Source organism: Melospiza melodia, chromosome 22 (genome assembly GCF_035770615.1).
Source record: "Melospiza melodia melodia isolate bMelMel2 chromosome 22, bMelMel2.pri, whole genome shotgun sequence".
NCBI lineage: Eukaryota > Metazoa > Chordata > Aves > Passeriformes > Passerellidae > Melospiza > Melospiza melodia.
In genome coordinates this window covers 5811085-5823896 of record NC_086215.1, presented here as the reverse complement: position 1 = coordinate 5823896, position 12812 = coordinate 5811085, and the positions used below count along the sequence as shown (strand labels likewise).

The 12812-nt window shown below is 48.3% G+C and overlaps 1 protein-coding gene across 1 annotated transcript in view; it reads left to right on the top strand.

The window, feature by feature from the left end:
* The window catches only part of ASTN2 (astrotactin 2), a 361347-nt gene that overhangs the window by 181244 nt on the left and 167291 nt on the right, over positions 1-12812 (top strand). The window lies entirely within an intron of this gene.

Below are 12812 nucleotides of genomic sequence, written 5' to 3'. Positions count from 1 at the left end.
ACCCCTCTCATTTTGCAGCTGTGTGAAGTTTTCTGATGTGGGCAGCTTGCTCACCCTCTGCCATGGCTGGAAGGTACAAAAGTTGGGATCTGGTGATGCCTGGGATGCAGAGGGGTTGGTGAAGGTCACCCAGATGTGGGGATCTCAGCAGGGTTCATCTGGATGGAGCTTTATGGCAGAGCTTGGTGTTGCTCTGCTGAGCTGTGGTGCTCAGGGCTGGTTCCTGCAGCTGGCTCAGAGTTTGGTTGTTAATTGCTGCCCCGAGATGTGCAGGATGTCTCTGTTTCAGTCTGCACGTCCAAAGAACAAGTCAGAGCTCTTCACTTTTCGGTCTTGAGGTTGTTCATTAATTCTTATCTTTAAAATTTTCTTTCTGCCCAGCTGAGATCTGCTCAGCAGGGCAGCCACAGGCACTCTGTGTTGTCCTTTTATACTACAAACTACCTATAACATATTTACACTTAATTCCCAATACCTATCACCTATGTTAGACAGTGAGCTTCTACTCTAAACCAACCCCAAAGTGCCAACAGCACTGCAGAAAATGGAGAACAAGAAGAAGAAGAAAGGCTGGACACACCCAAGTTCCTCCATCTTGTCCCCAAAACCTCCATTCCAAAAATCCTAAAATCTACATTTTCACCCTGTGATAATTTTTTTATTACACTATTTAAACTTCTGTGACTTTCAGGTCCTCATACAAAGTTGGTAACTTGCTCCAAGGGTCACAATCACATCCCCAGGGGTTCTGGGCAGCATGCCAGGGTCTCTGAGCCCCCAGCGGGGTCCTCAGCAGCTCTGGACACCCAGAGGGATGCACTGAGCTCTGACAGACCTGCCTGCAGCCAGCATTCCAGAGGGATCTGCATTCCCAGCAGCCATTCCTGCCTGGCTGGTCCCTGGCACCCTGTTTGTGAGGAGCTCAGGGCTGTCTGTTCCCAGCGGATCGATGGGAACATCTGTGAAAAATCAGGACATGGATATCTGATCCAGCAGCCCTGGCTGTTTCCTATTTATCCCATCTAATTCTATCAGCGTTTCTGAAGTGCTTATCAGCACCACATCTTGACACTTTATTCTGTGTATTGGAACCCCCTCCCAGTGGCTGGGCAATGAGAGGGGCTGAGTCTGGGCTGTGGCACCTCCCTCTCCCAGCTTCCCTGTAAAATCCAACTTTTCCTCATGGTCCTCATGAATTGCTCCAGAATCAGATCCACAAGAGACCACTAGGACAAAAAAACTTGTATAAAATACCCCAAAATGGTGTCAAAGAGAAGGAAAAGCCCAGTGAGTCGTTCATGCCTGAGCAGAGGCAGAAGTCTGAGTTCCAAGCTGGCATTTTCCAGCTTGCCATTGCAAAATGCTCGGGATGACCAAAGCCCCACACTGGATGTGTCCCATGGGACAGTGTAGGACATCTCTGCTTCTGTGGGGGACAGTGGGGCCCAGGAGTAGGGGATGGATGCTGTACATGGCTTAGGGTCCTTCCACCTTCTCTCTTGTCTTTCTGGCCCCACCAGCAAGCAAATTCCCAGTTTCTCAGCCAGGGAAGCAGGGTGGAGAGATGGAAACTGGCACAGCCAAGTTCCTGTTTGGGCTAGAATATATACCTGGTTTAAATGGGAAAATCCTTTAGCTCATGCCTTGGGAATGCTGGACAAGCTGGGACCTGAAATCTTGGTTTGCTGATGGCTTGGAAGGGCAAAGCCAGGGGGAGGGTGGCTGGATGCTCCTGTTCTCTCCAGCATGTGACATCCCACATTGGAGTGGATGCAGGTGAGGTGGTGAGGAGATGCCCAGAGCTCCTCACAGCAATGAGTTTAATGGCAATTTTGCCGTTAATGACACTTTTTTGCCATGTCACCTGGAATCCACGTGAATCTGTGCTGCGTTTGAACCTGCCTGGGCAGGGCTGCAATCACTGCCTGGTCCTGGAGAGGCCTGACCCATCTCATGATGTTTTCAGCCTGTAATAATTTAGGGTGAGAAATCTCAGGCCTTCTGTCTCCCTCTTGCTTGATTGCTTATTTCTTCTGAGATTTCTGTTTCTCCCGCCCCAGGCAACACTGTTGCAGAGGATTGAGGCAGGCATTTTGTGGAGGGCCTTTCTTTTAGAGGCAAAGAATTGCCTTAATTTGTCCAGCTCAGAAGTGCTTTTTTTGAAAAACTTGCTTTTCGAATTGCTGCACACAGCGTGAAGCCTTGTTTGGCTTTAGCCATGAAAGCCAGCAGCAATTTGTCCATCCCTGAGCACAGAGACAGCAGCTGGCCAAAACCACCCAGTTTGGGGCTGCTGGGGGAGCTGGGAGGGTGGGGGAGAGGAATGGAACATACTGGACTGTTGGAATATTGGGGGGTAGGATGGTGGGGATGGACAGAGATGAGAGATCTCTGCAGCCAGGGCTGGAACTTGGGGTTTATTGCAAAGGGCCTGGGTGCAGGGCCCTGCTGGGAGCTGCCAAACACAGCTCAGAGCAGGACTGAGAGAAGAGAGGGGAGAGAGGATGAGAGGGTAAAAGGGTAAGAGAGCAAGAGGGTAAGGGAGCGAGGTTCCCGTTACAATTCCATAAATCTTCTGTGTTGAATATTCTGATTCTCACTAACCAATCTAGTACAAGGTACAAATCCTACAGCATTTACATACAGCCTATAAGAATCATTACATTACCACACTGTGTTACATTTTAAACCCTACAAACTCCTCTTTGGGCCCCTTCTGCCAAGCTGTAGGGTCTGCTCTGAGCCTTGGGCCTGTCTGCAAGCAGAGGGTGTTGTTCCATCCAAAGGGGATCACCTTCAGCTGGCCACACCATTGTTTTCCAGTTGTTCAGTAACTGAGGGATCTCAAAGCTTGCTTTCATTTCAATCTCACTTATAGTTTCCATATTCTCAAAATCTTTTGCCAGACAATCATATTTATAAGGCTTTCCTGTTTCATCTTCCCCAACAGTGGACAAGCAGTGGGAGGGCAGGGGGCACTCAGGGAGGAGCCTGCCCAGGTGATTTTGCCCCAGGGAGAGCTCTTCCCACCAAAGGTGGAATGATTCTGCATCCTACAGCTGGAAAATATACTCTTTGTCCACGCTGAACACCTTTCTCCCTGCCCAGAATTAAACCCCCAACAGCTCCTGTTTAACAAATATTATCAAGTTTGCAGAACTCCAGAGCTGGAAGTGCCAGGGTTGGTTTGCTGTGCAGCCTTCAGGCAGCCCCTGTGTGCATATGCATTATGGAATCCTCTTTAATGGCATGATCATATCCTAGTTTTTCACCTTTGCCTCGCTCAGCACGGCTGATGAACCTGCTCTGGGAATGATCTGCATTAATGTGAAGCTGTAAAAACTTCAGCTGAAGTCAATGAGAGCTGTACTTTGAGGAGGGAAAGTGTCATTTAATGCTAAGCACTCTGAAAAATCACATCTAAATGTCTCAGATTTGGTGCACGTAACGGAGTGGATGTTTTTTACATCACTGTGCCTGTGCTTTGGCTCCCTGTCTGTAAAATGGGAATGATAAGAGGGAGATTTGGAACTTAATCACTTTATTTGTTGTGAAATAGTGCTGCTTCTTGGTGTTGAGTAAAGCATAAGCCAGCCACGAGGAGCTAAGTAATTGTGCATGCAGAACAGTGCCTGGATAGAGTACAATAAAGTAGGAGCTATGTGTCCTCCAAGGAAGAGAAAACAAGATACTGAGAAGCTGCAGAGGAAGTCATTTGCAGGGGGCTGAGGAGCTGTGGGTGTTTGTAGGTACCCAGGGGTGGGTTTTGGGATGCCTGAACAGCTCTGGACTGTTTCAGGCATCCCAGAGCTCCTGGCTGCAGCCTGGCACCATCACCTTTGCTATTTGGGGAGAGATGGGTCCTTAGGATAACCCTTCTGGATGTGGTCTTGGAGTCAACACCTTCATCAAAGGCAAAATTACTGGAGACTGCATTAAGGTTGTCCTGGCATCACCGATAATTCCGTGCATTGCACCTCTTCTGTGTGCCCAGGCCAGTGTGATGGCTCTGTGCTTGGATGCCTGATGGACCTTGGTGTGTCCCTGGCAGTGCCCATCACATCTGCTGGGTGGTCAGGGGGGACACAATGCTTGGCAGTGCTGGGTTTCCTCCTGGCTGCTGTCCCCAGGTGCTTGTTTTGGGATTTCTGTCCCGTTGAGAACATCTGCATCTCAGGGCCTTTCTGGGTCACTGCGATCCCGAGAATGTTAAGTCTCTTTTCCCAGCCCAGTGCTTGAAGGAGTCAGAGCTCTTCATTTCTCGGTCTCAAGGTTGTTTATTGTGTCTTATCTATAAAATTCTTTCTCCTGCCCCACTGAGGTCCATCCAGCAGGACAATCCAAGCACACTGCCTGCCCCCGGGGCAGTGTTATGTCTTTATAGTAAAAACTACATGTGCAATGTTTACAATAACTTCCCAATACCCATCACCTATGTTAGACAGTGAGCTTCTACTCTAAACCAATCTGTGAGTGCCACCATCACAGCAGAAGATGGAGGCCAAGAAGAAGAAGGAGAAAGGCTGGACACACCCAGATCCCTCCATCTTGCCTCCTGAACCCCCATACCAGAAACCCCAAAATCTACTTTTCCACCCACTGATAACTTCACTATTATTCTGCCTAAACTGTTGTGGCTTGCTGATCTTCATCTAAGGTTGGTAATTTGCTCCATGGGTCATAATCAAACCCACAGGTGTTTTGGGCTCTGTGCCAGGGTCTCTGAGCCCCCTGGCAGGGGTGTTGGCTGCTCAGGACAGCCAGAGGGATGTTCTGGGTCCCCATACCTGCAGTGCTCCAAACTCCCCTCCCATCCCATCCCATCCCACCCCACCCCACCCCACATTTTGCTGCTGAGGTTCCTGGCACACAGGAGCATCCAGAACACTGGAAATGCATCCTGCTGAATTTGGGATGGATTACAGGCTGCAGCAGGTACCGGCACATGCAATTCCCAGTGCACTTCCTGACCGTGCCTTGCCATCCCTCTGAAGGCTCATGTGCTTTTTCTTAACCCTCCCAGCACTGACGTTGCCTGGGAGACTGAGCCAGCACCTCCTGCATTTCCTTTGGCTTGTGCAGGGTTGAAACTGCTGCCACAACCTTCCCTGAAGCAAGAAAAATACTCAGAATTAAAACTATCTAGTTTAATTCCTCTGTGATACCCTGCTCCTTCACATGGCAGAGCTGTGCTGGCTCTGAGGGGTCTGCAGCGAGGTGCAGGGTCCTTGTGAACCCCAGCATCCCTTGGGATGTGCTTTCCCAGCTCACTTTTGTCCCAGTGTGTTTGGGTTTTTTTGCTTTGCTTTGCTGTAATTAAATTCCTGGCCCTTTGCTTGCAGAAGCGAGCTTCAAACCGCTCCGGCAGAGGGGTGCTTTTATTGAATCTCCAGCAAATTATTGATGCTTGGTGGGGAATTTTTCACACTTTCAACCTCAAGGTTTTTGGGAGAGCGTTTTTGCAAGTGTTTATTATAGTATTGCCACAAGAAGCGAGACTACCCAGAAAATTTATAGCAAGCAGCTCATCAGCTGTGGAATGTCAGCACAGCACCGTTGAAATGCCTTCTCCAGTGTCACTCAAGTGAAGATGATTTCTCCCAGCTGAGGACCTGCATAGTGGCTTTGCTTCAAAACTTCCAGCACTATTACAGTGGCTGAAAAGTGCTTGTCGGTGTAGTGGGCAGAAAAATCACTTTTTTCCTACATGAAATAATAAATCTGCTGCAGGCACAGCACAGGGACACCTGGTTAAAGGCAGGAGATGCAGCATGCCAAAGTTTCAGGCTGTGAAGTGTTCAGGTGAGAAGCTGCCACCACCTCATGAGCTCCTCCAATGCTGGGGATGGGAATTAACTTTTCCAGAGCATTCCAGCTTGGTCAGTGTGGGGATGGACTTGCTTGGCCCATGGCTCAGTGCTGTAGGAGTTGGGTGCTGCATTCCCCACTGATATGGATGTCAGGAAGAAATCCTTCCCTGTGAGGGTGGGCAGGCCCTGGCACAGGGGGCCCAGAGCAGCTGGGGCTGCCCCTGGATCCCTGGCAGTGCCCAAGGCCAGGCTGGATCACCCTGGCACAGTGGAAGGTGTCCCTGACATGTCAGGGTGGAATGGGATGAGCTTTAATGTCCCTTCCTACCCAAACCCTTCTGTGATCCATGATTAAATGTTGCAGAGATGCAGGAAAGGGCTGTAGAGAGAATGGTGTTCTGGCTACAGGCAGAATAAAAATTGAAAGGTTCACTTTTACCTGAACCTCCTCACTTATCCTCCTCCTTACCTTAGGACTGGTGTACGAATGAATCCAAGGCAGATTAGAATGAGCAGAGTAAAAGAAATCCCAGAAAAAAAACAAACATATTCTGTTGCATTTAAATTGGAGGCCACTTTTCTCAGGTGATCATTTATTACATTTTCATTATAATTTGGGTGTATAACTGCATGGCTCTCAGTACAGAACAGCTGAGCCTGTAGTGCAGCAGACCCAGCTGGAATTGTAGTGTGAGTGTGGGAAGTGCTAAAAGTACTAAAAATAACCTGGAAAGCATCTTCAGTTGGCCATCCAGCAGCGGTGAGCACTTCCCATCCTCTTCTCTTGTTGCCTTGGCTGCCTGTCTAAAATGTGAAGAAAATCATCACCCCCAGAGCACAGAAGCTGGGAGCAAAAATGAATATTGGTGACACACAGGGGGTCCTGAGAGGGGACTCTCCTGGGGAAAGGGTGGCTCTGCCTTTGCTGAGGGCAGGAATGCCATGTGCTGTGTGGGAATCCACAAAATCAGAGGGTTTTGGGAAAGCTGCAAAAGGCAGGCCTCAGAGACAGCAAAATTGTGATTGGAGCTAAGCAGCAGCCATGAGATTGGTCAGCAGAAAAAATATTTAAACTGTAGAAAACCGAGGACAAATAGAACAATGGTCTGTGTATTAATGCTTGTCTAGAATAACTCTCTAAACTACAGAAAGTTTATCTAGCAAGATATTAAGAAGGTTGAAGCTTAATAATGGAGCTCTGTGCATTGTGTTTTAAGGCTCACAAGCAGGTATTGTATTTGAAATAAGCAAGCATTGTTTTAACCAAAGCTATGTGTGCTTATAGTGGTTGGATAGAACTACTGTCAATGTGCTTTTGCTTTGTGTGATTGGTCAAGAAGCTTATAAAGTGAGTTGTAACATGAAGTTCTGTGTCTGCTGCCTGGGATGTGAGCTGGTGGCATCTTCCCATTGTCATAGCCATGGAATGAGACTGATGCTGGAAAATAAAACGGCTCAAGGCAGTTCCTCAGCAGCCCCATCTCGTTCGTGGTTTGTAAATAACCCCCCTTGTCGGCGTCAGTGCTGGGGCTGCAGGTGGTGGCACCAAGGGCTCCCAAAAGCTCCACTTGCAGCCAAGGTCCCAGTCCCATGTGCTGATCAATTCTTTGCTTCTGAATCTGGGCTTTGCAGCTGCAGCGTTGGGGTTTTATTGGTTATATATAATTATAAATAAATGTGATTGTGAGTTTTGCAGTACACCCTCAGCTGGGATCCATGTGTTGCTCACCCTTCGTGCCCATTTCTGTGATGAATTTTCCAGGGCATCGTGGGAGAGCTGCTCAGAATTGCTCAGGCAGGCAGCTGCTGGGCTGAAAAATGCAGAATCTGGGTGAAAATTGCTCTGTCCTGGTTTGCAGGGGCAGCAGCTCTGAAGTTCCCTGCTCAATAGAAGCAGCAAAGAGCACAAGGTGCTGGGCATGAGCCCTCCTGCTCCTGGCTGGGCTGTGCTGGGCAGCTCTGGCTGTGCTGCCACTGGGCCCTGTCTTTAGAAACTCCTGAACCTCGAGTTCCCACCCTGATCCCTCTCCAAACCCAGCTCAGGGAGCAGATGGCACTGGCTTAGTCTCCAACTCACATTCTTTTCTTTATTTTTCTCATCGATGGTGAACTTTATAAGGCACTGAAGTCTTTAACCATTAGCAGGCAATAAAAAGGGGCAGCAGAGTTGGATAACACCCACTAATCCCCTTCAGGATGAGCTGGAGAGGAGAGCCACTGCAAAGCTCTGGAGCTTATTCTGGGATGAGTGCTTTGGAGGCTCTGAGAATTGCTCGGTGTTGGTATTTCATGAATAAATAACCCCCAGCGGTATTTGTCAGTGAATCTGCTTCATTAAGGAGGCCTGGAACAAAGGGAGAGAGTGGAAAAAAGTGTTTCTGAGGGAATCCAGGCGAGTGCAGGTGGTGGGAGGTGGAATGGGGCTGTGTGAGGATGGGAGCAGGGTCAGGAGGGGAGTTCTGGTGTGCTGCACCACGCTGGGCATTTGTGCCACAAGATGTTGATAATAAATTGGGTTTTACTGATGCTGGGTGTGTGTTCAGAGAGTCCCGGCAGGGAGGGGAGTGTGTGTTTCATTTATAACTGTATCATTTGGGTGTCTGCAGGTGCCTTTGGGAGAGCTGGAGAGTTACAGAGTGTGTGTGTGTGTGTGTGTGTGTGTGTGTTTGTGTGTGTTCATAGATGTTCATGGGCTTGTGGAGAGGATCTGGCAGTAGAAATTATGCTGCCCAAATTGCATAATTTCTCCAAAATGCCCTTTTTGACAAGAACTAGCTTTGGTCACTGATGGATTTCCCCATCCTTCCCAGGTGCTGAGCCCAGCCCACTCCCTGGATGCAGCCAGGGCCACCAGCAGCTTCCCTGTGTCCCTTAATGTACTCAGGACACAGAGCTTGTCCTTCTCCATCCCTCCCTGTCAGATCCAGGGCTTACTCACTGGAAGAGATGCAGAGCCAGAGCTGTTCTTTTGCAGGCAGCTTGTGCCTGCAGGGCAGGTGATTCATCCATCAGGGCTGGTCTAATCTGGCACCCAGGCCATGGTGGGGCTGGCTGTCCCCAGTGGGCTCCCTGCAGTGCTGGCCAGATGCTGCCATCCCTCCCCAAGTGTCCCCTGCCTTTTATGGGTTATATACAATTATAAAAAAAACGTGATTATGAGTTTTGCAGTGCACCCTCAGCTGGGATCCATGTTGGCACTGCTGATGTCACCCTGTTTTTTTAAGATTTTCTGAGCCTTCTGATATTGACATTCTTGCAGTGAACTTTCTCACACACTTTCTATAAATAACTCATTGTTTACATTCCTTTATAGAAGAAGAGAGAGTTAATAAACTGTTAGCTTGACCAGTGTCATTGCAGAGGTGTCACTGTCACCCTCCAATCCGCTGTCACTTTTAGAAAACTATAAATGTTAGAGTCAAAAAATAAACTTCCCTTTTTTCCTTCACCTTAAGAACAGTAGTGTGTGCTCGTTTTCTTTGGTGTGCTATAGTGACAGGCTGGCTCTGGGATGTGAGAGCAGGAGCCCCATACAGGGGGCAGGGAAGGACAGGCAGGGATCCCTGGCAGAGCTGTGTGGGTGGAAAATGATCTGCTCCATGCCACGTGTGAGAAGGCAGGTAATTAATGACAATTCAGAGGAGCTGCTGAGGCTGGCAGTGCCTGCCTGCACTGAGCCTGGCTCCTCCAGCCCCTCCAGAGGCAGATGAAAGTGAAGTTTGCTCCCAGCTTGCTCTGGGCATCACACCAGGCTCTCATGAGCTGCCGCCCCTGTCAGGGCTCTGTGTGGAAGTGAAGCTCCCCTAATGGAATGATGGCCACACAGAACTGATCCTGCAGAGCTCTGCCCTCACCCTGCTCCTCTCACAGGTGGCACTTGAACACTTCCCAGCGAGGTTAATATTTTAATGTGTGTAATGGATCGTTCCAGCTCGCCAGCCCTTCCCGGGCTCTGGCAGGGGTCATCCATTATGCCAGGCTTTGGAGAGCCAGTTTCCCATTCCCATCCTCAGCCCTCCCCAGGGCAGGAGGTTGCTTTGTGCTTCCAAGTTTTAATTAAAGCATGACAAGCTGCCCTTGCCAGCCCCAGCCTGGTGCCATGTGGGGTGAGCCAATGTCTCCTGACAGAATTCCGTCTCTCTGGAGCAATCCTGTGCAAGGACCCAGCCCAGAATCTCCTTTCCACCACCTAAAGTAGCTCCTCACCTTCTCTTTCCAGGCATGTGGGTTGTGTGGTGGCTCAGTGGAGAAGCCAGGAGGGAGGATGGGAGCATGGTTCTCCTTGCTGTCCACCCACAATGAGAAACCCCCTGGGAGGACCAGATGGGGCTGAGCTGTAGGGGTGGGTGGTGGAGGAGCTGTCAGGTTTGTTGGTTTTGGCTTTTCTAAAATAATTCTCCCTACATTAATAAACAGTGGGGTTAGTTAGTAAATAATATCTCCTCCTCCCCTCCCATCTCTCCAGCAGAAAATATGTGCCCTGATCTAATATATCCTGCCTTTCTCACTCCCTCATTTCAGAGGAGCTGCAGATCCTGGAGGGAACAGAGTGCTAATGGAAAACGGCCTCTAAAGAGATTTGAAACATGACCAAGAAAGGACAGAGGGAGATTCGTCTCCAAATATGCTGGAAAATCTAGGAGGTGGGCCAAGAAAGGGAGAGTATCAGGAGCTTGATTGCTATCAGTGAAAAGTTAATTGGGAAGCTTTAATTGGGGTGAGAGCTGGCAGCACAGACATGGATTTGCTATGTGGGACACCACAGTGAGAACAGAGCTGCCCTGGTGCTGAGGTAACTCATCCACCCCAGCCCATGGGGATGTGCCAATTTACTATTTCTCACTGCTTTTAATGGTGTTTCCCTTATTGACAGTCCCAACTTTTGGAATCCTGTGATTGCCTTGAAATCCTCAATCTTAAAAAAAAATAATCATGCTGTCAATACTGCATAGGGCTTTATTTGGGTTTGGTCTCTGAGGAGTTTCTAGCCCTTGAGTTTGCAGGGAAAAGCTTGGTTATACCCTAAAGCAAATTTAGGGGAGGAAAATATTAAAAAAAGAAAAAGAAAAGAAAAAAAAAAAACAACAAAAAGCAAAGCAGCACAGCAATTGATTTATTTTTAAAATCTCATCATTTGGGTGCCAGTTGCATTATATTCTTTTTTAATGCCTGACTCATGATTTCAGTGCTGGCAGGGCTGTGTGCGTGAGTGTGACGGCGTGTGAGCTCAGGGGCCCTCTGCTGATAGAGGATGCAGGGCTGCTTCCAGGCAGCACCACCGTGGCCCTCCAGGGCTGATGAATATTCCTCTAGTGCTGTTTCATTGCCAGGCAGATTGTTTTCACATTAAACACCCCCAAAAAGGGACAGCAGAGATGGGCATTGGGTCATTGTGCTGATGGCCCAGCAGGAGAGAGGCTCGAGGAGAATAAACCAAGCTGTGACTCCCAGCATTGCCTCAGGGGTATTGAGGCCAGAGGGGTCAGGGTTAATTTGCAGCCTGCTGTGGGTAAAGATCTAATAAACAGCCTGTGGAGGTCAAGTCTGTCACCATCAGTGCCTTGTTCTGTGACCTCCCTCCCTCTCTGATCACTTTGTCTCTCTCCTGTCAGGTGATGGGCTCTGTTGCCCAGGATGCACTGTGGGTATTGGTTAACGTATAAACTGTGCTTTGAAGATGAAAAAAATATCTTGGAGATGCTTAAAGCTCTTGACAAGCATGTGTGTTCCTTTTGCAGGAATCCAGCAGAATGCAGAGTGCCTGAATGCTTTGTCACTGGCGAAATCTGCTGCGTGTGCAGCTCTGAGAGGCAGGGCTGAGAGCTTCCCAAGGCTTCACAGGGCCTTGGAATTATTCCTGGGTGCTCATGCTGCTTGTTTGAGGGGTGTCACAGCACAGCAGTGCCTGGGGCTTTGCCCATCATGGGCTGGAGCAGAGCAACAGAGCTGTGCCTGTACCCACCCCTGTGTTATCTGCTCCACATCCACATCCCAGCAAGCACAAAGCCAAGTTCTGTGTGTCTTTCCAGCTTTGGCAGTGTGGCAGCAGCTCTCTGGCCACAGAAAGAAACACAACTTTCCCAGGCACTGTTCTGTGAGAAGATCAGAGAAAAGAATGAAAAACAATTCTTATCTTAACCTGCTGCACCTATTGTTGTGTGTGGAATGTGCTATGAAGATTTGTTTACCAAACAAATGTTCTTAATGTTCTTAATTAGCCAATGGTGATGGTGTTTGGATTGGAGGAGCAATTAGGTCCAGGTGTATCATAACTGTCTATAAAACCAATGGGTTTCTTAATAATGATGAATAATTAATAGATTGATCAGTCTTCTGTGAATCATGGAGTCAATGCTAATTATTACCCGGCTGGGGGCCTGTGATGACATGCCAGTGTCACTGGGGTGGATGTGGGTGATGGTGATGATGCTGGGTGATGGGATCTGGATGCTCAAGGAGGTTTTGCCCAGCTGTGAAACATTCAAGAAGAGTTTTATGGCTCTGGATTTGCTGTTGTGTAGTGTAGGGTTGAATTCACACCCAGCTCTATGCTACTAATAAAGCATCTCCCAGTTGCTAATTTGCATAAAACTGGTGGATGGTATCTTTGAAACCCCATGACTGGTTGGTTATGTGAAGGATGCCAGAGTTATGCAGAAAGTTTATTGAACAGCATAATCACAAACCCCTGATTTCCTTGGGAAGCGTGAAAAACGCCAACCACTTGTTTCTAAAATTTTAGAAATTTAATAGTAATAGAATGGTTTAAAAATAGTAATATAATTAGAGCAATAAAAATTTGGACAATTAGGATTTAGGACAATAGAAGACAATAAAACCAAAGAGTTATGGGCAGTCTGGGTACCTCTTTCTGGGCAAAATAAGCCTGAAAAAGGACCCACGTTAACAGAGGATTAACCCTTAAAACAACAGCCTGTTGCATATTCATACACCTCATACATGATGCATGAATTCCATTCAAACACAGGATTCTATCTGGTC